Source organism: Ambystoma mexicanum, unplaced genomic scaffold (assembly GCF_040938575.1).
Source record: "Ambystoma mexicanum isolate Mex_15411 unplaced genomic scaffold, UKY_AmexF1_1 Mex_scaf90, whole genome shotgun sequence".
Classification (NCBI taxonomy): domain Eukaryota; kingdom Metazoa; phylum Chordata; class Amphibia; order Caudata; family Ambystomatidae; genus Ambystoma; species Ambystoma mexicanum.
The window spans coordinates 911,443-936,301 of record NW_027182511.1 but is presented as its reverse complement, the minus strand read 5'-3'; the positions used below and the strand labels follow the sequence as shown (position 1 = coordinate 936,301).

Below are 24,859 nucleotides of genomic sequence, written 5' to 3'. Positions count from 1 at the left end.
GGGCCCCATCACTGTGAAGACCCTGTGAAACCAGCTCTACTGTGACAAGACCACCAGACCAAGAAGAATACAAACCCACCACTACACACTCACCCCGAGAAGATGGAGTAATGAGGCTGAAGCCTCGGGATCCAAAAATCACAGCTGATGGATAAAAATCTATCAGCAAGAAGAAGGAGGAGGAGGGCTCCTAAAGGGGCGCGCGGGGAGGGGAGGGGCATTGCTGGATGTCCACTAGAGCCCCGTCCCCTCTAGACCACGACCCCTCGGGCACCGCTCCACCAAACTCCTCCCCCACCACATTTTTTCCATTTCCACCACTGCGGGCATCCGAAATGGCTATTAAGAGCCATGTTACAGAGACATCATACATGGAGAGTTAGCCCTCCATATTGTAAACAGTAAATGCGTGTGCAGGGTTCTTAGGACATAGGGGGTCTCGCCTGGCCTCGGGTTGATGAGGGGTCCCCGGCAGCTGGTCCCGGCTATCTGACGCTAATTTCACACGCTGGGGCGCTTTTGTGTGGTTAGATACTAACGGGTCTATGTAATGAGTGCATGCATCTATGGCGCGGGAGGGGGGGGGGCCTTTGCCTTATTTGCCGGACATTTGCCACCGTCGATATGGCTTTGATTTGATGACACGGAACTGCCAGGGGTGGGTCTGGCCCGTAATTTCTGCTAATCAGGATAACGTCATAGCTGGCACTAATAGGTGCTTTTTGTACATGACCCACGTGGCAGAGGTTTGGTAGCCTGGCTGCCCTCACCAGGCTGTGAAGTTTGACTCACTGTCCTCACACGTATTCTGCGCTGAGGTGAATACGCACCCCCTCGCCCGAGGCACTTGTTTTCTGTAAAAAGACCCCCACACCAGTTCCCTAGAGCGCCCAGTTAATAATGCTTTTGAAGACTTAAATATCGTTGTCTGAATATGACATCTCTACCTCTTAACTGTTTGAATTCTAGTTGCTGTTCTCTGAATCTCCCAAGAAAGACAGGAAGGAGAGAAAGAAAGAAAGAAAGAAAGAAAGAAAGAAAGAAAGAAAGAAAGAAAGAAAGAAAGAAAGAAAGAAAGAAAGAAAGAAAGAAAGAAAGAAAGAAAGAAAGAAAGAAAGAAAGAAAGAGAATCGCCTGTGGTCTAATCCTCTTTCCATTACTTGTGTCACAGCTTTGCTGAGCTCTGCCAGTGATTCCGGCGCCAGGGGAGGCCTGGGGGGAGCCGGTGGGGGGTTGGGGGCGGTGGCGCTGCCATAGTCCATCACACAGCAGGCCCCCTGCACCCCACTCTTCCCCCATTCGTCCTTGGCTAGCAGCAGATGGGGAATCCCACGCAGACTGGGGGAGGGGGAGGGGGAGGCACCCCAAGGTGAGAAAAGGGCAGGGTGGTGACGGAAAGTCGGCCCATCCCAATAAAAGGTGCTTTATAAGGCAATCCCCTCCCCCCCTCTATGTTCCAGGACTGGCTGTGAGGACACGGGATTCGGGTACCGGACGCAGCGCGCGGCGTGAGGCCTGGAAGTAGCAAGGTGAGGTGAGGTGAGGTGAGGTGAGGTGGCTCTGCGGGGAAGAAGGCATGGGGGGGGGGGGGGGGGGGGGGGGGGGGGTTGGGGGGGGGGGGGGTTGGGGGGGGGGGGGGTTGCATGAGTGCAGGCAGAGAGTTTTGGCAATTTGGGGGCATGCGGGCCAGAGCTCGCTTGTGTGGATAAGGGGTCCGAGGGAGGGAACACGTGGGTCCGTGGGAATATGGGGCTAGGCGCCATGTGTGAGGCCGTTTGAATGCCAGCAATCACTTGTGGGGTGGAAGGGTGAGGGGAGTGTCTGCAGGAGTTGGGGTAGTCGGGCACGGATCAGACTTTGCGCCGTGTGGGCAGGTGATGGGTGGGTGCCGCTCAGGGGGGCTTGCGGCCGGTAGGCGAGGGATGGTCGTCCCTTAGACTGAGTAAGGGGCAGTGCCACAGCCGTGTGTGGCCAGGCATTCGGGTGACCATGCCAGAGTGCCAGGGTCTGTGCCATGCGCGTGGGCTACCGTGTGTTGCATGTCACAGTTGAGGGTCTGCAGGGCTCGCGTGTTGGGTTCTGCTATGTCCAGGGGTTGTACTGTACATTAATGACCCCGGCCTCGCAGCTCCGAGTTCAAACGCTCCGCCGCTTGCAGAGAGGCCCCTCACTTGAATCATTTCCTCTGTGTGTGTGTGGGGGGGGGGGAGATGCTGGTGGCCGCTGCAGGAGGCCCGGCTCCTTCTAAAGGCAATCTAGAATACATGTAGCCCCCAGAGGCAAGGAATCGCCAAGCTCTGGGTGTGCATGCTAGCTCCGGCCATAGCGCGCTCACACATGGCCTTTCTACCACACAAATAAATGCATAGGCCATGCAACCATGCACAACACACCGAGATGTCTCCCATCCTCCACCCAACGGAAGCAACAGAGCCGTGCATCTGTTAAACGTACTGAGAAGAATCATTTGGTGACTTCATACCGTGTGAATATCGCCTAGATGCCGCACGTTTCTAAGCGCTGTACCTGTTTTACTTGCCATCATTGCACACCTGTGGTACTGAACGAATCATTCTAGGGCATGGGGCGAAGGGCTGAGCCCCCCTGGCCGTGTCCTGCTTACATGTCAAAATCATTGCAATTGAATGATCTGCCCAGTAAATAGTTGGACGCCCCCACCCGCCCCCCTCAATTATCAACTGCAACTATTGGAGAAGTTGCCCAGCTTTGCGATAAAGCAGCGCTCCCACCTACTATTTAGTGATTGGTTCTGTGGCCTTGTTTGTAAGCATATCCTATATTTGCAATGTAAAGGCCGTATCCTAGCTCAGTCTGTTGAGTGCATGCTGCAGACGGCGCTTCATCTTTGTGTGGTTAAAGATGAACACTAGGGTGTGTCCTAACTCTTGTCATATGGTGCAGTGAGGACCCAGGCTGAGTCCGGGTTCAGTTCGCACGGCGTGTGTTCCACTAGAGGCCGGGGTACCGCTGTGGAGGGGTCGCATCACTCGCAGAGATGCTCATTTCAGATTGAGGGCAACATGGGATGGGTTTATGGGTTGGCATAGCGATGGTCCGCTGAAAGGGATTGGGGGTGGGGTCTTGATCAGTGTTTGCGGCCGCTACTGTGGCAGCAGTGCTTAAGGGGTTCCTGTGCTTGGCCTCTGGCCCCAGTTGGGGAGAGGGTTTCCTCGTGCGTGGCTTATTGATGGGTTCAAACGCGGTGCGGGGAGCTCCCATGTTTGGTGGCGCGGGTGCGTGCGTTGGGTGTTGTGTAAGGGGATGTTTGCGGCAATGGGCAGAGTACTGCAGGCGCGTGCCCGCTGAGACAACGTGGCCTTTGGGTGTTGTGCAGGTGGCCTCCGGCTTACAGGTGTTGCCCTGGGGAGACTGCCCCTCCCCCATCTTCCCAGGACAGATGTTGCTGCAGACCAGTGGCCCCTCGTTGTGCGCGTTCCAGCACCATGCTTGCCCTTCCCCCTTGGGACCACAGATACCAGAATGCAATGGGGATTTATAGCGAATGTCGGGAAGGGAACCTTATGCTCGGGGCAATGTTCATAGAAGTGCTTGCACCAGGTTGCTGCTGTCGCTGGATGGGGGAGGGGAGGTTGTGGGTGGTGTGGGTGGCCCGTGTGGGGCAGAGCAGGGTCTGGTCGCGGGCGGAAGGGGCAGGGTCACCGGGTAGGTGCCGCTCTTGTGCGAGCCGAATGGTGCTTTGGGATCCATTGGGGGAAGCGCGCTGGTTGCCTTTTGACTGGGATTGCATGGAAGGGCCGGTGCATTCTGGGTGTTGAAGTCTTGCTTCGCGTCAGTGCACGCAGTTTTCGGTCGTCGTGTATTGCAGACGCTCCTGTTCTCCCCCACTCCTTATTCAATGGTTATGTTAGGGTGTGTCCAGCGACTCCTTTACTTAGCGTCCCCCCGCCCCCCAATCGTCACTGTCCTGCATCAAGGGTGGGCGGGGGAGGAGACGTTAAAAGTCCTGCCACTTCCTCCCCCAAATTGCAGTGTGTGCATGTCCATACAGTTTCATTCACGCCCCCAAACCGCCCCCCCCCGCCCCTCTAAGCTGAGTCATGGCGGATTAGCAGCGCTCTAGTCCAGTATTAGTGCCCTGGCCTCGCCGTATCTCGCACTTGATAGGTGTTTGTTGAAGAATTAACGCATCTGCTTCTTGGAGCTACATGGGGGTCGGGAAATGACATGAAGTAGTTGCGTTTAGTTTCAGGCAAATCGGGACACATTGCACCATTAATTCAATGACTTACCTTTGTTGTAATTCTTTGTCCACCTCCCCCTGCCCCCTGGGGTGCTGCCCCGTGGGCGCTTTGAAACAGTTGTGCTTATTGTATAACCGCTAACAAGTGACCGATAAATAGAATATCAATTTTGAATCCAGACGGGAAGCTCTTGCCTTCTAGTTCTGTTACTTCTCAGGTCTTCTGTTTGTTTTTATCGAAATCCTTGTGTTCCAGAGCCCCCCCCTCCTCCTCGTCTGATTATCTCTCTAAAGTGATTCACCACATCTGTTAGGTGGGACCCTCCTGTGTGCGTTGCCCCTTTAAGGGGATGTGTTTTCTTGATGTGTATGGCCCCTTTAAGATGGGCCATGACTTCGTCATGGCCCAAGCTAATAAAAGGAGCCCCTGCAGGCACGTGAGATAGAGCGGCTGCAGACTCCCAAAGAGGAACGACTGAGTCCGTGTCTCATTATCAATGTAGGTCCCAGGCCTACACGTGGAGGCACAGGCCTGCACGCCCAGATGCTGAGGGACCCGCGTGCCAGGATGGCAGCCGAGGTCCCCTCAGTCAGAGGCCTGGCAGGCTGTGACCCCACGCCAGGGTGCCGAGACCCATGGCACCCGGGACCATGCCGGATGTCCATGGCAGGCCCCCACCCCACACATGGTGGGCCTGCACGGCGCTAGCAGAGATAGCGCCCAGGGGCGCCTGCCGGATGACCATGGCAGGCGACCCCCAACAATGGCGACGAGGACCATGAGCCCGCGTTGCCCCCCCTGCTGCTAGGAAGTGGTGGGGGGGGAAGAAGAGTTTCCAGCCCCACCGCGGTTTCGCGTGGCCTGCGCCTTACCGCCGTGGCACTGGGCGGTGTAGGCCCGGGCTTCCCCGCAGTGAGGCATACACCCAGCAACGTTCCGCCGCAAATAAGATGGAGGTGAGGTGATCCATGGCGTGTTTCGCCCTGGCCGCGGCCCTCAGTGGTGGGGGTGCTCGTGCGGCCGGGATCGAGGCACGGTGGCACCCTGACTCCTGCGACGTTCATTTGTGCAGGGGGAGGGGACGAACACCACCCGGTGCGGTGGGACATGTTGCGAATTACTCCCCGGCATCCTGCCATACGGAGGATGAAGGGGTGTGCCCCCGGAATTGCAATGAGCGGTGTACGCCGCGAAAGGAGGGGCGAATGGCAGACCCCTGCGGCATCCGCTGGGCGGAGCCGTCGTATCGTGCCTGTGGCCCTGGTGCGCCTGCCGTTGCAGAGGCCCAGTGGCCATCCCGCCCCAGAGACTGCGGATGCTGCTCCAGTCCGGAGCAAGCAAGAGGAGAAGGAGCGGCGTCTGCCGCGAAGCAAGAGGCCGTGCTGGCCCGCCCCTGTACGGTGGGTCCTCTGTCTTCCCCCAGCCGCGAGAAGGTGGAGGACGCGCTGGCCCGCCCCGCGAAGAGGAGAAGGAGCGGCGTCTGCCGCGAAGCAAGAGGCCGTGCTGGCCCGCCCCTGTACGGTGGGTCCTCCCCAGCCGCGTCCCTCTGCGTGGAGGGTGCTCGTGCGGCCGGGGGAGAATCCAGTCTGCTGCTCCCTGCGGCGTTCGCTGTGCTGTGGGGGTGAGGTGGGGATGCCAGCCTGAAAAAAAAAAAAAAAGAAAAAACAAAAGAAAAAAAAAGGAAGCTGACGCGTGTGTGTGCTGTTCCGGCACCCCTCCTCGGGGTGCGGGGATGCCAGGCAGCGGAGAATGTCGCGCTCCAGTCTAGCACGAACAACGGGAGGTGGATTTCCCCTGCAGGTGGCAGTGCTGACTGGTGTTGTGCTACCGCCAGAGTCCCCACAGTGATCACAGGCCCGGCAGAGCTGTCGGATGCTCCAGTCGGGAGCAGGTGGATAGGAAAATACCCGTGGAAGATCCCGGGCCGCTGCGGGTGAATGCTACTGTGCTCCAGCGGGAGCAGAATGGAAATAAAATACACATACATGCTCCCTGCTGGAGCGTATTCAAGGACAGCTGATGGCCCTCTGACAAGCATGGGCCCGGTGGGGAAATAGAAGAAGAGCTCCAGTGGGAGCGGACGCCTGGAGGTGGGTTTCCCATGCAGCAACAGCATGGTTATGCGCGTTGCAGTGCTGTTGGAGCCCAAGGATGATTCTGGGCTGACAGGCGGTGTGAAGTTGGGTGCAGAGTCCAAGTCCCTGCAGAAGACCATAACTCCCATATGACGGGAAACAGCAACACCACAGCCTATCAGTCAAGAAAGATAGCTGTTTTCCCCTAAGAACTGTTCAGACATCCATACAATCTGGAGAGGACAAGAAAGGCTAACCTCAGGCATACCAGAGGGGAAGGGCAGGACGGCAAGATCTGAATTTGAGGCTATCCTTCCTCGGGTGCTGGTGCAGTCATCCTTTCCTACTACGGGGTAGGTCGGGGAGGTCGTCGGGAAGTAGATGAGCAGCAGCCCCCACAGCGATACAACCCACACCCAGACCTGAGTGAGGTGGGCAAATATGGACCACCAAATGCTTTTGGGGATTGGCTGCCTGGAGCTGTGTCCTGTTGTCAGCTCGAGGAGAGCACAACAAAGAACGCGGCCACAACAAGCGGGGGGGAAAACACCCCAGGTCGACTGAGGCAGAAATTTGACCCCGAGGCCCAATGGCAGCAATATGTCACTAAAGCGGAGCATCTCCAGCAGCGCCAGGATGGTTCTGCCACCCTCCGGCTCATCAGAATTCCACACATCGACAGTGGGATCTCCACCCTCATGCTCATTGAGGCTCTCAAGCCAGGACGTTGGAACTATCTGTGCACTGGACACCGCCCTAGCAGCGCCATCAATGAGGCGCTGCATGGGGTATGAAACATGCTGTGCTGCCGGACACTCAGAGAAAATCAGGCGTCATTGCGCGACTGCGGTGCCAGTGCTGTCCATCAAAAAAATGTTGTGCTCACGGGGCAGGAGAAAAAAAAAAAAGGCCCTCCAGCACCGGGGAAGTGGCGCAAGGTGCTATCAGGTGGCTCGAGAGGGTGGCTCCCACCACAAACCTGTGACGCCAATCCAGCCCAGAGGTGGCAGCTGGGTAAGACCTGGCACACCGTTACAGTAGTCTGAGGGGAAGGCCAACCAGCGCAGGGGTTATCGTCTCCCGGAACAGCACCGTCAAGCATAAACCACCCTGCCCACCATATCGGTGGCCCTGACTGCCCGCCACTGAAGACACCCTGGCGGCCTGTTGCTGATGACACCTTGCGCGCGATGCCGTCGAAGGGACAAGCTCAACGGGGTTTGGGGAAGATACCTGCTGGAACCCCTGAGTTCAATCGACAACTTGTGTCTGACCAAGTAACCAGGCAGCTGTGGGCCCTAAAACCAAGAATCAGTGCATCAGTCGAGAAATGGGTTGCAGCTCATCATGAGTGCTTGTGTGCCCTTCTGTGCCCCTGGAGGAAAGAGATGTGCAAGAGCGGGGGAGCATCGCCAACAAAAAGGGGTGAGTGATGCCATATCACCCAGTACTTGATCAACAGCACATGGAGCTGCCTGGATGCCCTGCAACCGGCGTCTCGCTGCTCTGCTCAGAACATCAAGGGACTAGGCCGATGTGGCCCCTGGTGCCCGCCAGGTGCGGCTTTGCCGGCCGGGAACTATGCCATCAGACTAGGCCGATGTGGCCGCTGGTGCCCGCCAGGTGCGGCTTTGCCGGCCGTGAACTATACCATCCATGGACCGGAACTCGGGAAGTGACTCCTGAATGGATGCGGATGGGAGATGGACTGGTCTAATGCTGCCTTGCGATTGTTTAAAGAGGGCTCAGTAGTATTGTGCTTTGATGCTGTGAACCTGCATAGTAGCTAGATGTTTTAAGTAGTTTCAGCAAAGAATAATAGGGTGAGGCTGTGATCCCGCAGTGGTGTGTGTGCATGTAACACCAGCCGCCAACCATGGCATCTGTTTGTGTATTTCCCGTTCCGAGCCCCAGGTTAATAAAGGGTTTTTGCGAACTGTGGTGGAACTGCCCCCATTCATCTGGCAGCTCACTTGCCACGACTGTCACCTGTTTCAGTGTGTTAGAAATGTGTTAATATATGTTAGGGTTGTAGATAGTATGTGTTAGGTCTTTAATGGTTTGAGCAGGCTGAGTATGTGGCGGTGGCCTGTCTCGTTATTTGCCTGCCCCACAAGTTTTAGACCAAAAGGTACGTCATTGTTTTTATCAGGTGGAATGCCTGTGTGTTTCAGCACTGTCTTGTTTGTTCATTATGAAAAAGGAGGAGTGTTAGGTGGGACCCTCCTGTGTGCGTTGCCCCTTTAAGGGGATGTGTTTTCTTGATGTGTATGGCCCCTTTAAGATGGGCCATGACTTTGTCATGGCCCAAGCTAATAAAAGGAGCCCCTGCAGGCACGTGAGATAGAGCGGCTGCAGACTCCCAAAGAGGAACGACTGAGTCCGTGTCTCATTATCAATGTAGGTCCCAGGCCTACACGTGGAGGCACAGGCCTGCACGCCCAGATGCTGAGGGACCCGCGTGCCAGGATGGCAGCCGAGGTCCCCTCAGTCAGAGGCCTGGCAGGCTGTGACCCCACGCCAGGGTGCCGAGACCCATGGCACCCGGGACCATGCCGGATGTCCATGGCAGGCCCCCACCCCACACATGGTGGGCCTGCACGGCGCTAGCAGAGATAGCGCCCAGGGGCGCTTGCCGGATGACCATGGCAGGCGACCCCCAACAACATCCAAATGTCTCCACCTGCCGTGTCTTGAAGTAACTGTTACTATTCAACAGAATTAAGAAAGTTGTGAGCAGTCTCACATAGGCCAGTCTCACATAGGCCAGTCTCACATTAGGCCAGTCTCACAGTAGGCCAGTCTCGGGGTCTTGATTGCCTCCCTGCTGAGTTATTCCTATTTCTGATCTGATATCCCCCTACTTGCTGGAGTCATACTCTCATTGTGGACACTTTGTTAAAGATGTAGGACCCTGCTCTCAAGCTTTGCTTATTCCTTTTCCCAATCAATTCAGAGTCCAACCTCCTCTCTAATCGTGTAGACACTTGTGTCTTACCCTGTTCATTCTCTCTCTCTCTCTCTCTCTCTCTCTCTCTCTCTCTCTCTCTCTCTCTCTCTCTCTCTCTCTCTCTCCCCCCCCCCCTCTGCCGCAGATGCTGCCCGGATCATCCTGCCGTGTATATCTGCAGTTTCCTTCTCTTTGTTCAGTTTTCTTCCCTTACTTTCCACTTTCTCCCTTTCTGGAATGTGCTCTGCCTTCGCCCTCTCTTCCACGTGCAAGATCCCCCGCACACATTTATTTATTTCCTGTTGGCATCGCGGCACTATGTCTCCTAGTTGCATATTTATAACGTGCTTAATACCCGGGTATCAAACCTGTGGTGCTTCGTGTCTTCTTGTTTCAAAGGCGAGCAGGTTGCCACTGAGCTATCCTCCCGGGACATTTGCCCATTACACATGCAATATGTGTGCAGGCCACTGCAGAGACTCTTTGTGTGAAACTCATCTCCCCCACAGCCACTAGGCGGGCATGTGTGCTTACGTGTGTGTGTGTACTGTTAGCGAGCTTGTCAGTGATAATGCTGCAACTCACTCTCAAGGTTAGTAGTTCAATTCCCAGTTTTCTCCTCCAAATCCCATAGGATCGCATGAAATCAAAGTAAGTGACACCTGCAGGTGTGTCTGGGTACTCATGCCTTGGCATTGCCACGAGAATGGATTGAGTGCACACATAGACAAACAATGATTGCAAGCTATATATATATATATATATCAAATGTTTCGGCCTATTGGCGGCGTTCCACCTAGGACCCAAAACTCAAAATGTGCTATTTCTATTGCAAGGGTGGAGAAGTATGAGTCTGACACAGTGGTGGCATGTTTGGTGGCAAAGGCTTTATTATAAAATGAAATAATAGGAAAAACCTATCTTGCCCTATTTCTATGAGTGGTTGCCCTACCTCCACAAAAACCCTAAACACTCTGTTAGGAAGTCCGTAAAAGTATAATGCCCACTGTCCTGCGTCTAAACCTATTTCCATCCCTTACACTAAACTAACTGACAAAAAAGTGGGCCTCTTCTTGATGAAGAAGGAGGCTTCTCTCGCTCTCTGGTCACAGTCCTATAAAGTTCAGTGACCCAGTTCCCAATTATGAAAGGGGGGGGGTCTCCTCCCCCTTCTTTCTTCCTCAAACTGTAGAGCCATGGCTGGTACACTATCCTGTCGGACTTGACTGTAGAATTCAGAACTCCAGCAAATATCTCTTCCTTTTGAAATGGGTTCTCAACCCTTGTTTTCAGCTTCTTTTACTCTTTCACATGGGTCCCAGATCCCTCTGGGCTGTCACTGGTTCTCCCTCAACTTGTTCTCTCTCGGGTTCTCCTCGACTCTTTCACATTGGTTCTGATCCCTCGGCACTGTCTCGTGTTCTCTCAGATCTAGGGCTGTACCGAATAGCATATTTAGTATTCGGCCGGATACCGAATAGTTTGTCAACTATTCGGCCGGAGCCGAATAGTGAGCCGAATAGTTTTTTTTTTTTAGGCACCCCTATGCAATACAATCTCGGGCCACCGGCTTTGGCCCGGTGGCCCGACAAACACAACATTATTGCGGTGAGGCCGCGGGGGTTCCCTGTGGCCCCGCGGCCTCACCGTGCTCAAGGGGTGAGGCACATTTCACAGCGAGGCCGCCGGGGTCGGCAAAGTGCCCCGGCGGCCTCATGAGTCTGGGGGGGCCGCTCCTGTAGGAGCGGCCCCCCAATGCAAAATAAACATCGGGCCACCGGCTTTGCACCGGTGGCCCGACAAACAAAACATTATTGCGGTGAGGCCGCGGGGGTTCCCTGAGGCCCCGCGGCCTCACCGTGGTGAGGGGGGTGGGGGGCACCGAGGCCGCCGGGGTCGGCAAAGTGCCCCGGCGGCCTCATGAGTCTGGGGGGGCCGCTCTTGTAGGAGCGGCCCCCCAATGCAAAATAAACGTCGGGCCACCGGCTTTGCACCGGTGGCCCGACAAACAGAACATTATTGCAGTGAGGCCACGGGGGTTCCCTGAGGCCCCGCGGCCTCACCGTGGTGAGGGGGATGGGGGGCACCGAGGCCGCCGGGGTCGGCAAAGTGCCCCGGCGGCCTCATGAGTCTGGGGGGGCCGCTCCTGTAGGAGCGGCCCCCCAATGCAAAATAAACGTCGGGCCACCGGCTTTGCACCGGTGGCCCGACAAACAGAACATTATTGCGGTGAGGCCGCGGGGGTTCCCTGAGGCCCCGCGGCCTCACCGTGGTGAGGGGGATGGGGGCACCGAGGCCGCCGGGGTCGGCAAAGTGCCCCGGCGGCCTCATGAGTCTGGGGGGGCCGCTCCTGTAGGAGCGGCCCCCCAATGCAAAATAAACGTCGGGCCACCGGCTTTGCACCGGTGGCCCGACAAACAAAACATTATTGCGGTGAGGCCGCGGGGGTTCCCTGAAGCCCCGCGGCCTCACCGTGGTGAGGGGGATGGGGGGCACCGAGGCCGCCGGGGTCGGCAAAGTGCCCCGGCGGCCTCATGAGTCTGGGGGGGCCGCTCCTGTAGGAGCGGCCCCTCAATGCAAAATAAACGTCGGGCCACCGGCTTTGCACCGGTGGCCCGACAAACAAAACATTATTGCGGTGAGGCCGCGGGGGTTCCCTGAAGCCCCGCGGCCTCACCGTGGTGAGGGGGATGGGGGCACCGAGGCCGCCGGGGTCGGCAAAGTGCCCCGGCGGCCTCATGAGTCTGGGGGGGCCGCTCCTGTAGGAGCGGCCCCTCAATGCAAAATAAACGTCGGGCCAGCGGCTTTGCACCGGTGGCCCGACAAGCAAAACATTATTGCGGTGAGGCCGCGGGGGTTCCCTGAGGCCCCGCGGCCTCACCGTGGTGAGGGGGATGGGGGGCACCGAGGCCGCCGGGGTCGGCAAAGTGCCCCGGCGGCCTCATGAGTCTGGGGGGGCCGCTCCCCCCCAATGCAAAATAAACGTCGGGCCACCGGCTTTGCACCGGTGGCCCGACAAACAGAACATTATTGCGGTGAGGCCGCGGGGGTTCCCTGAGGCCCCGCGGCCTCACCGTGATGAGGGGGTATGGGGGGGGGCGTCACTTACCTGGTGATTGGGTCCGGGTGCTGGCATAGGAAGTGAGGGACGGGAAGAACTGTTCCCTTCCCTCGCTTCCTATTTCAACACGTTAGGCTGGTTCCTCTGTGGTCAGACTGCAGAAGCCAATAGGCAAACAGCTTGTTTGGCTTCTGCAGCCTGAACACTGTCAAACATTCTATGATTGGCTGTCATCTCCCAAACAGGGAGAGGGCAGCTAATCATAGAAAGTGGACTTCGGCTTCGAGTCCCTAAACAGAAACTATTCTGCCGAAGCCGGATAGCTGTATTTCAGCCGAACTTCGGCAGAATAGGGACTCGAAGCCGAAGTTCGGTACAGCCCTACTCAGATCCCACATGGCTGTCTCAGGATCTCCTCGACTTGTTCTGTCATTCCTTTCTCTCCTGTGTGGGTCCCAGACCTCTTTTTATCCCCTCGGGGTCTCCCTGACGTGCTTTTGGCCACATACGCTTGAAAGTGTCTCTTCCTCTTGTATGGGTCCATAACTCTTGTGCCTTGCCTTTGCAGGCGTTGTCCACTTTCATATGGGTCCCAGACCCTGGTCTGTTGCTCTGTCAAACAGAACAGACTTGGTGTACTCTCCAGCCAGGTACTGTTCCACATAGGGTATGTTATACAGTTAGATCCAGCTTTTCTTTTCCCTTATATTGCTTTTGTGTCTTTAAACCAGGTTTGCTTCTGAGATTCACTTGGGTCCCAGATCCCTGTTTGCTGGTCTTCCAGGACACTCGGTTTACTCTCCTGAAAAGTGTTTACTGATGCTGTATGTCTCTTTGTATCTCTTGGGTTCCTTGACCCCTGCATTATCAACTTCCACTCGTATTGGGTTCTCGACCCTCCTTAGGTTCCCCTGGTTCGGTTCCCTGCCCCCTCATGGACCACGGCAGCACCTGTACCTTGTTTTCGGTTTCCTGCTGTGTGGCATGTTCCTCAAGCTCCTCCGAATCTCTGTGCATCCTTCCAATCCCCTGTCTCTCCTCGCACTGTCTGCTGCATTCCTGCTTCTCCTTTATTTAGTCGGGCTGCACGGATTCGCTCCACGAGGCATCTCAAGCCTTCCACTCACTTGGGTTCTCTTCTGCTTCTTGTGATCAGCTGGGTTTTTGGCAGCTCCTTCAGACGGCAGCTTCATTCCACTGTCTTCCCTGTCTACAGCTTCTTCCTGTGTTTCTCCATCTACTGCATTCAAACTTCACTCTCGGTTTCTACGGGGCAAGCTCATGTTTCTAGGCATTAGACAAAAGTGTAGGTAGATGGGGACAGTGGAAGTATGCATGAATTGTGTGTTTTGATTGAGGGGCATACACACAAGTTAGTGTGGGAGGAGGCATGATATTGATGTGCTGTTGTGGGGGGTGAAGGGATGCTGAGCGAGCTTCCCATATATGTTGTGAATACACCCTACTGTGTATTCTTTTGTCTTATTTCCCATCCCCACCGCCTGCATTATTGTTCCATGAGGATCATACAGGGGTGGAAGAGGGATGCTACTGAAGGGGGTGCCTGACACAAAATAACATTGCAGGTGAACAACCATCAACCAGCCTCGGATCTTCACCAGCACTAAGAGTTCGAAGATGGGGACCTCCTAACTGCCAGCCCTTGTCGCATCACCTGGAAGCGGCATAAATCGTGGAGCTTGAAATCCTTGCAGCTTATTATGAAAACAGCACTTGTGGTAGGATTTTCATTTTAGATCACAAATAGCGTTGCTATGAAAGAGCGCTTTTAATTCTTAAATGCTCATCTAAATTCACCAACAACCGTGTGGCATTGAGCTGCGTATTATACTGCCTATCATCATTCTGAGGCAGTCTGCATTGTGGCTATGTGTGCAACTTTCACATGGGTCCTTGTTTTCCTGGCACCACGCAGCATTTTGAAGATGGCTGCCTTCTTCTCATTTTGAGAAGGCCCCCCGGACGTCATTCTCACTCATCTCTCTCTTCTTGACAGGCTCGTTCTTCCTTAATTTGGCCTATCCGGGACCGGCAGGCTTTAGCTGGCCCCCTTTTGAAAGGCCTACAGCTAGGGCCCTGTCTTCTCCTGTCTGGTCCTGGCTGAGCTTTGTGGCCTCCCTCTTTCCCAACCCTTCATGATGCACCTGGAGTTGGGGTTCCCTATACTGGCAGTCCTGGGCTATGTGACCCTCCCCCCCCCACCCGTTCAGCAATGACATAAGTGAGGACCTGTTTCTATGCTGCCTGCACCATCTTCTGAACATCGAGTCTCTCCCAAAAACCTTATTAACTATCCTCTGAAAACATTTTCCTCTTACTGTTGTTTCTTGGACTTCACCCTACTGCCACACCCCAGTACTAACCTGCTTATATACCTGTTGACCCACAAAAAAATCATATTTTAGCTGTGTGCACATATTGATGTCCTGCTGCTGTTTTAAAATGTGTAATTTAGCAGTGCGCATAACCTGCTTCATGAGTATGTCCAGTCTGCTTGTTCCTCCACCCCCCTCAGTTCCCATTGACACTCTGTTCTGTTACTCCCTTCCGCCCTCCTCAGTCTTGTGCCCTGTCTCTCCCCACCTCTACCTACAGCTCTCCCCGCACCGCTGTGACCTCAGCCTGGTTAAGTGTACCTTACTCTTTGCAGTTCACTATGGTGCTCTCTATCTCGCCTATCTTCTCTAACTGCTTCTCTATCTCTTATCCTCCTCCCCTGACCAGGTCCGCCAGGAAGAAACTCAAGAAGGACATGCTGGGCTCTAACCTATTCCTTCGATTGCAGGCACCCATGTCTCTGCCTCTGCCAGAGAGACTCACACCGACATACACCTTGTTGTTCCCTCACCCGACCTATGGACTCTCCATATGATCGCTCTTGCCTTCCTCACCCATCAATGGTGGGACCCGCTGGGTAGTCCTTCTTGCCCTCTCCACCTCCAGGGTCATCATTAATGTCTACCGCAATGGTACCGTCATCGTACGGTGTCCTCAGCCCAACCTTCTACTCTTTGATAGGCTCCTCCCCTGCCTTTTCACCCTCCCTCTGCCTTCTGCACCAGTTCCTCCCGCAGCCCTGACGCCCTTGCCAGCTGTGCCCACCATGGCCCCCTTGCCGCATTCTAACCACCTTTCAACCTACGCCACGGTATCCTTGCTGCCACCCCACACATTGACAACCCCATCAGCCTCCTCCTCCTTGGTGAACCTGCCACCCACTAACACAGTATCTGGGCTCCCTTGCCCCCTGCGGCCCCTACTGCACTAGCTCCCTTCTCAATCACTATGGTCCTGGCTCCCTTGCCGGCATTGACTACTCTGCCCCCTTCTACCTCTGTCCCTCAGACACTCTTGTCACTTATGCGGGTGGGGGGACCACTGTAACCTGCTCCCATCTGTAAGACTTTCACCGATGGCAATCTGCTCCACATTGCCACACTTAACACTTGCTCAGCTGTCAAACACTCCTCTGACATCTGCAACCTCCTTGACCTCCTGGATCCTGATGTTCTTGCCCTCACTGAAACTGGTCCAAGGAGTTTTGACACACTTCTCCCGGAAGGTTACAAGATACTCTCTCTGCCTAGACTAAACACACCAGGTGGGGGAGTAGCACTGATCTTTTGGGAATGGATCCCTGTGTCTGTCATTCCCATGCAGACCTACACATCCTTTGAGTGCCTGGTCTGCAGGCTCCCCCTCTCTCCTAACTCCTCACTCCTGCTGGCTACCTTCTATAACCCACCTGGTCAGCCCTCCCTCTTCCTCTCAGAATGGTCTGGCCTGAACTCCTCCCTCCTTTCTTCCTCTTCTCAACTCCTCCTACTGGGTGATCTGAACATCCATCCCAACTCACCTGATTCTTCAGGACCTTTCTGCAACCTTTGCGACTCTCTCTCTCTCTCTCTTTCCATCTTACCCTCACTGCCAAAGCACAGCACTGGCCACACCTTGGATGCTCTCATCTCAACTGAAATTCCTCTATCTATCCCTCTCACTACTTCACTCTCCTGTACTGATCACTCTCTCCTCTCTTCTCACTTGAAGCTCTCCTCACCTCTCGCATCGGTAAGCCCAGCACTGTCTCCTGCCTTCAAGGTCATCTGACCCATGAAAAGAGTGTCAGTAGCTGCCTTTGCCTCCACCTACTCTGCACATTCCACTCCTGTGGCTGACTCCCACCCTGACACACCCCTCTCTCACTTTAACCTCTCAGTTTCCAACACTCTTAATATTCTTGTCCCTGTCATGAGGGTATGACTGAACCCTACCAAACGTGCAACGTTTGGTATGACTCCGAACTGGCTGCCCTTAAACGCAAGTGTAGGGCAGCCGAATAGAAAGGGGATTGCCGGGGGCATCCTCTGTCACTGGCCTGCCGCCCCATCCAAAGGCAGACGCTGAATCCTCTCCAAGAAAAGATTCTTTATTCAAGCCTGCATCTCTGTGGCATCCAATAAAATGGATGAACCTTTCAAAGTCTGTAAGGAATCGGCCAACCCTGCCGCAGTCTCCTCCTCCATTTCACCCACCTAGGCCCTTTGCTCGGCCCTGGCTGCACACTTCAACTCAAAAACACAGGATATCCTACTCTCTCTCTCTCTTCCTCACCACCTCATGCAGCAACATCTCTTGTACCACCCTTGGCCATCTCAACCCCCCCTTCTCTCTTCTCTCACTCTTATCACACCTGAGGAGGTCACTAGACAAGTCTTGTCTACGTAAGCCTCTTCCAAGCAGGTGGGACTCCTGTCCCTCCAAAACCACCAAGGACAACATTGAGTCTCTCGCCTTAGCCAACCTCTGCAACCCCTCCTTCGCCACTGGAGTTTTCCCCACTGCTCTTAAGCACTCCCTTGTGCACCCTCTCCTCAAAAAGCCTTCTGCTGAGCCTTCCATTCCGGCCAACTATAGCCCGATCTCTATCACTCCTTTTCTGGGCAAACTCCTAGAGAAATTCGCTATTTCCCAGTTTACCCTCCACATGGAATCTGTTGGCTGCTTATATGACCACCAGTTTGGCTTTAGAGCATCCAGAGCCACAGAAACTGCTCTTTTGAACACCCGTGAAGATCTGATCTCAAATCTTGATATTAACTGTCCCTCTGTCCTCATTCTACTTGACCTCTCCCCTGCCTTCGATACGGTGAACCACAACACCCTCATCGCACACCTCTGTGATATCCTGGGCATCACTGATCAGGCCCTGGCGTGGCAATTCTCCTTTCTCTCAGACAGCCCATCCCAAGTGGAACTAAGGCCTTTTATCTCTTCCCTATCACTCTCTCTACTTGCAGTGTTCCCCAGGAACCTAACCTACCCCCCCCTTGTTTTTCAAAGGCAACAATGCAGCTCCCTGGCCTATATGATAGCCAGCTTCACATTCAACTTTTAGCGTTACGTGGATGACACGCAGCTCTCTTTCAGGCTACCGTTGGCCTCTTCCTCACTCATACCTGACTGTAAGACAGATTGTCCTCATCGGGTCCCCTGCTCCTGCCTCCCTTGGCCCTGCGCTTCCACCTACCAACGAGGCAAAAAACCTGGGGGTCATCTTCGACTCCACTCTCTCCTTCACGTCTCACATCGCTACCAGCTGCACCTTCTCAGAAGTATTCTACCTTTTCTCACCTTCCCCCAGAAGCTCACCATCTCCAGAGCCCTGGTCCTCTCTAGGCTTGACTACTGCTACAGCCTCTTTCACAACCTGCCCTCTTCTACTCTCCGTCCTCTTCAACTCATCCGGAAACAGAACTGCAAGACTTACCCTTGGCCTCAAGCCCAGGGACCTCATCTCGCCGGTGCTAAAATCCCTTCACTGGCTCCCCGTGGCTGCAAGGATTAAGTTCAAGACCCTTTGCATTGTCCACAAGGCTTTCTGGGGCCTGGGCCACTCTATATGCAACCTTCTCTTCCTAAATACTCTCCTTCCCGAGCCCTCTGCTCGTCTTCCTCCAACTGCGGGTGAGCCATTTCTCCAAGCAGAGACTTGGGGGTGAGAACTTTATCCTCTGCAGGTGCCTCCTCTGGAACAGCCCCCCTGCCTATCTCCGTCTTGAGCCGGATCACCTTAAGTTCTGGAAACTCCTCAAGACTTTCCTCTTCTCCTCCCCCTCCTCTCTCCCCCTCCCCTGATAACCACCTCTTTCTGCTCTCTCGCTCTATCTCCTCTACTTCTGCTCAGTTTCGCTGCCTGGCTGCCTGGTGCACCTTCAGAGCGTCACAAGTCCCAAGCTTTCCTCGCCAGTCTCCTGCACTTGCCCCCTGGCCTTGCACTTGCCACAGCACTACTGCACTTCAGTTACGACCCATGAGAGTGGTGTCTCTCTGGCACACTTTACCCTATTGCCCCGCCTAAGCACTTCTTTTTCTGTTCACCTGCATAATATAAATTTACCATGCCTAGTAATATCATTTGTCTTGTCATCCCTATGTCTCCCCCTCCCATGCATAGTTGCGCTTTGAAACACTGCGTGTAAGTGTATGATAAATAATCAATCAATCAACAGGGTGTATTTCACCTCAGGGTTCTGCTGGCACCATCGATAAGTTGAGCTTTGCTCTCTGTCTTTGAGATTTCCCTTTGCACCCCACACTGGGATATATCCCAGCTGCTGGCAGTTATCCATCTACAGTTCCTTGTGACTCTACCTTTCTAGCCTGGGAGTCCTTCGCGATGTCTCTCTTGCGGTAAAACATGTTTTGTGCGCTCGAGTTGGTTAGTAGTACCGCTGTTACCCTAGTAGTAACTGGAAATATTAACATTACTTTAAAATCATTTCTCTTCTATGTGCTGCTCCTCAGAGCTAAACTGCAGCTTCATTAATACAATACTTTTTTGTGATAATTATATTACAAGTGCCTATAAATGCAATATACAGTGTAAGTATCCTGGCTGTGTAAATCACTAACCTGTGGCTCTAGTCTACAAAATGTGTAAGTACATTAACTGTGCCCTTATTCTGCTAAATTAAGTTAAAGAATGTTTTTTTGATGAATTAATGATCATTGTTGCAGAGCATATTTCCAATCACTGTCTAATGTCCTTTCTCTTTGGTTTTAGCTCCAGTTGATTGGTCATTAAGATGGCTCTGGAAACAACACTGTTGGTGTTCCTCCTGCTGGGGGCGTTCTCCGGCACCTTCTCCCAAACACACTGCAAACCCCCTGCTGGAGAGAGTCGTCCTCAGACATTCCAGCGACAGCATTACGACAATCCGAAGACAAACCACGGAAACAATTACTGCGGTGCAATGATGCACAAAAGGTGTATGACAAACCAAGACCCCCCGAAGACAAAGTGCAAAGAGACCAATACGTTTGTCCACGCCCCCAAGAAAACCATCCAATCGGTGTGCAGCAATGGCGGCACACCTTACAAAAATAGCGCTAACCTGAGAGTAAGTAATGCGCCTTTCAGTGTCACGACCTGCAAGATCAAAGGCAATTCTGGGACCCACCCATGCGAGTACAAAGCGAACTCTGACACCAGGAAAATCGTCATTGGGTGTGAAAATGGAGTGCCTACGCACTATGATGAAGGCATAATTGTGCCAAAATAAAGCAGATGATTAACACCTGTTCCTGTTACTCTCTCTTTTCTCAACAAAACCATGTAATTTTCGGGAAAATGCAGAGCCATCCATAATATGTATTTTATGTTGCAGCCGGTTGGCTTTCATTGCACTAAAAAGATCAGCATTTGGATGAGGCCTGGTAAACGCTTGTACTATTCTGCAGTATGTTTGGACTTGTCTTGTTGATGCAATAAATTCTCATCCTACAAGACGCACCTCTCAACAAAGTTCACTATTTTGTGTAGTGGCCGCCGGGGCAGATCATCCACAATGGGCGATTTTTCCCGCGAACATCGGCTATTATGCGCCAGCCAAAACCCACTAGTAAAAACGCTGAGTGCTCCTACAGCTGCAGCTGAGTGTAAACTCCTGGGATGGCTTAACTGGGAAATAGTTCCAGTTTCTGGGTGAGTATCCCTAATGGGTCATATAAGGCTGGGGGGCATTTTGCTGCAACCACCTGAGCAAGCCCGGTTGGGCTGGTTTTAACTGTCAAAGTGAAATATGGTTTTCCTTTGACAGTTTCAGTTCCCTGTGTGCATGCAAGGTGCGGTGGAGGGGGCGTTTTGCTTTCCCAACCTTGCACACCTGATTGATGAAGCAGGCGGGGGAACTGTAGGCCTAAATGTGCATAGGGAGTTCTACTGCACCTCCCCCACAAATTTAGGTCTCACTGGGTGGCCTTAAGAAGGCGCTCTGGCACCACTGCACTATTCCCTCCCGAATCAGGAAGCTCTCTGCTTCTTGGTTCCTGATACATGCAGGACTGGAGCTGTATGGCCCTCGTGGCATGCAGAATCCAGGCCGGGGCTACAGATAAGAAAAGAAATGTAATTAAGTATACATGTTTGGATATATGTATACATGCATGTGCACAAGCACGAGTTTATATCTGTATGTGTGTGTGAGTGAATGAGATAGTGCCAACATCCTAAAGGAACAAGCTAATAATCACAGTACTATCTGAGAGGGCACAAGCTAATACTCACAATACTATCCTAAAGGGACACTCTAATAATCACAAGACTATCCGAGAGGGAACAAGCTAATAATCACAGTACTATCCGAGAGGCACAAGCTAATAATCACAGTACTATCCGAGAGGCACAAGCTAATAATCACAGTACTATCCGAGAGGCACAAGCTAATAATCAGTCTTATCCTAGAGGGCATAAGCTAATAATCACAGTGCTATCCTAAAGGAACAAGCTAATAATCACAGTGCTATCCTAAAGGAACAAGCTAATAATCACAGTCTTATCCTAGAGGGCACATGCAGGACTGGAGCTGTATGGCCCTCGTGGCAGGCAGAATCCAGACCGGGGCTACAGATAAGAAAAGAAATGTAATTAAGTATACATGTTTGGATGTATGTATACATGCATGTGCACAAGCACGAGTTTATATCTGTATGTGTGTGTGAGTGAATGAGATAGTGCCAACATGGTAAGTGTTATTACATAGCTAGGCTTGCCAGCATTGGTGGTACCTGTATGGCCATAGGTTCACGCTGTGGCATGAAATTTGTTTACTTGGATTCAAAGATCAAGCAAACATAAGTGTCTTACATCAGTATATGTTTTACTACAAAGGGACATTGTTTAAATCACAAATGTATTCTAAATTTCATCAATTTTACTTGATGTGGTTACAAGTATATACATTTCATATTACTAGTGTCCACTTTCACACAGCCACACTTTTACAATAAAGAGGTATATTTCAAAACACACATTCTGTAATTAACCACATTAATTCTTCTTGATGTTATTGTCAGTCTCTATTTTTCCATTGCTAGAGTCAACCAACAACATTAATTCAGCTTAATGTCGTTAGTTGTATCTAATTTTCATATTTCTAGTGCCGACACATGTTTCAATCCATTTTCGTCTTATTCAACGCTAAATAGATTAGCCTTGTGTCACACTGAAAAAGTATTGTGAAGATTAGCCACTCGTCATACTTAGAAAGAATTGTGAAGATTAGCCACTCGTCATACTTAGAAAGAATTGTGGGACTTGAGTATGTTACATGGGAATACTGGCATATTTGTGTGCAGCCAGCAGGGACATGTCTGGCACAGCCAGCATGAACACAATTTGTATTGGCATATATGGGGGGACAATGCATTATGGAAATGCATTGGGAAATGCCCATGTGCACTTTTAGTGACTTGAATCAGTTGCAATTTGTAATGTCACTGTTATGAAGACGCAGGAGGTGACAGGTAAGGTTCAAAGGAAGTATTTATAATAGCTAATAAATGGGAAAAGACCCCCAGCAAATGCAGAGGTTCCCTTCCTCTCTGTAACTTCTCCAACTGACATAAATAGAACACAAATAAGAAACACAGCAAGCAAGGTTCTATGACATCATATAGAATATGGTGCATCAGAGAGCTCTCTCTACATGCATTTAGTACAGGCAGGCTACCTGCTACTTGGGAAAAGCATCACAACAGTTACCCTGCAAAACTGATTGCAGACAGTGTGGCTTTTGACCTAATGTTTCACATAAAGTGTGCTAAAAAATGCACCACTTTAACCTATTGCATTAAAACATTTTTCCCCCACCTTAAAAAAAAACTTTTGGTTAGTTTGGGCTCTCTCGCTAGGTTTGCACTCTCTCCCCTCCCCCCCACCCACCCCTCATATTCGTGGGAAACATTTACGCCGTCAATTAAAAAAATAAATTGGTGGCCACAGTTTCAATTGGAAGCTTCAGCAGTTCATCAGTGCAGTCTTGTCTTTATAAGATCTGCATCCCTTGATAACAATATACACTTGAATTTGTTTTCCCCTCTGTGGCACGATGCCAATGCTAACTGGGCAAATGATATATGCTAACTGGGCAAATGATATATTCCTATGACACAACCGATATATGCTATCGTGTACATCACACATTAAGGATCATAGTGTCGACCTAGTGCAGGCTTTTTGCAAAACATTAACTTGCATGTGATAAGAAGCTCTTCCTGCCTTAACAATTCATCCTCACACAATTAAATAGTTTAATTTTATCACCAGGAGTAGTGAACAGAAAGCTGCTTCAAGTGCCACGCGTGGGTTCATGAGTGTGCAAACACATACTGTGCCTTGTATCCAGCTTCCCTCTACAATGGATGCATGCTTTTCCATACTTGGCGGATGTGGGGGGGTAGAGAGGGGTTGGTGGTGAAGAGGGAGGGATCGAGCCGCCATTGGTGGGATTCTATTCACATGTGTCTTCGTCCTCTTTTTGACACGTGCACTTACTATACCCGTTGGTGTCATGGCAGCACTGAGGTGGGACCGCGCCTGATTTGCATATGGCCTTTCCCCTTTCTGTAATGGGTTGGTAGGCCAAGAACAATGGTCTGGAGGGTTGCCCAGAGCAATGCTAGAGGTTAGGATTGATTCTAAACCTTCGGGCCATCACCTCTTTATTTTTGACATGGCAGCAATGTGCCTGCCCTTCCCTGTTTTATGCAGGTCAGTGGTACAAGTGTACCATGTTTCTGTCATTTGATTGCCACTCAGGTGTGAAGGCACGTACATCTCAGTTTTAAATTGAATACATTTACATGCCTTTGTGGATGCAACCTGCACTTGCATAAGCCCAAAGGTTTCATAGAAATGCTTTGATTTTGAAGTGTGAATGGCATGTAGATGCGCCCACTGTCCGGGGTCCACACGGCCTACACTTTTCACCTAACCTGAGACTGGGCAATCGGCTTCCACCCCAGCCCCCTATTTCCTGGTTGCTCGTAGATCCCTTGCTGCCAAATTGCCTGCTTTTCCCTGTTGTTAGCGCCCTTGTATCTCTGCTTCCCTCACTGCGTACTTCCCCCGCACCCTATGAGCTCCCTTGTATCTCTGCTTCCCTCACTACGTAATCCCCCATATGATTTGTAAAGCATTATGTTGCTTCCCAAAGCTCACTCCACACTTAATAAACAACCCTAATGATAATAATAGAAACTGAAAACATCCTTGCACAACATGAGTCAACAATTGTGATTAATGAAAAATGGGTATTATCGGCCTTCAGTCCATACTTGCAGGTAATAAAATGGCCTTGCAAGATGTTATTAACTTTTAATTGTTGGTTAATGGAAGGTTGCTTTGGTCTATGAGCATCCATTTGGAAGCAATACATCTGCCATCTATAGGGCCCCAGCTTTCCTATCCTATGAAACACATGTTTACATCAGCTAGGCAGATAGCTAAACTGCATCAGAGGCCCATGTGTGTTGCTCCATGATAAAGAACAGCACTCATTTTGCAGCTAGGTGAAAGATGACAGTCTGCAACTTTAGCATTTGTCTATAGTCGGCTTAATGTCCAGACTCACATTAGCATCCTGGCGGGGGTTTCTGCCAATCAGGTGACTAGGAACGCCGGCTTGAACCGTCGGTGCAAGCACGCATTCCATGCCGCCTGACAGCTAGCTCCCCCCGCTGTCATCTCCCCACACCCCACCTTCCATCCCCGTTTTATTTAATTTTTCCATGACGGCCATCTTTGTAAAGGATTTTCCTTCCTGCAACAGGACGCATGCAGCATCCCATTGAAGAAAGGAAAATCATTTTTATTGTTTAGCACCCTGGACTACCGCTTTGGTAACCCGCGGTGCTAATGGCCTTAACACCAGATCTGGCACTCCGGATTAACGCTACAGTGAAAACTGAGGAAACATAGTAACATTCTGAACTGTATGTATGGGATTTAAAGAACTCAAACATAGCTGGGAATGAACAAAGTGCTATTCATAGAGGATGAATCCGTGGGGTAGGTAATAGGATGGATGCAGGGAGAGCGCAGATAGATGGTAGGGGTAGGAGGAGAAGAGGAGGGGAAGCTCTGGAGCAGGGGAAGTTATGCTTAGTAATCAGCGAGTGGCAAGACGCTGTATGAAGAGTATCGTCTTCTCTTCTTAAAATGTAAGATGGAGTAAGCCAGTCTTATCTT

General features: G+C 52.1%; 1 long non-coding RNA gene across 1 annotated transcript; it reads left to right on the top strand.

Moving 5' to 3' along the window:
* The first annotated feature begins 1,313 nt into the window (after window positions 1-1,313).
* On the top strand, window positions 1,314-19,910 carry LOC138563340 (uncharacterized). Its single transcript, XR_011299355.1, has 2 exons — window positions 1,314-1,529; window positions 19,394-19,910. It is a non-coding gene; the product is annotated as an uncharacterized lncRNA (long non-coding RNA).
* The last annotated feature ends 4,949 nt before the right edge of the window (window positions 19,911-24,859 follow it).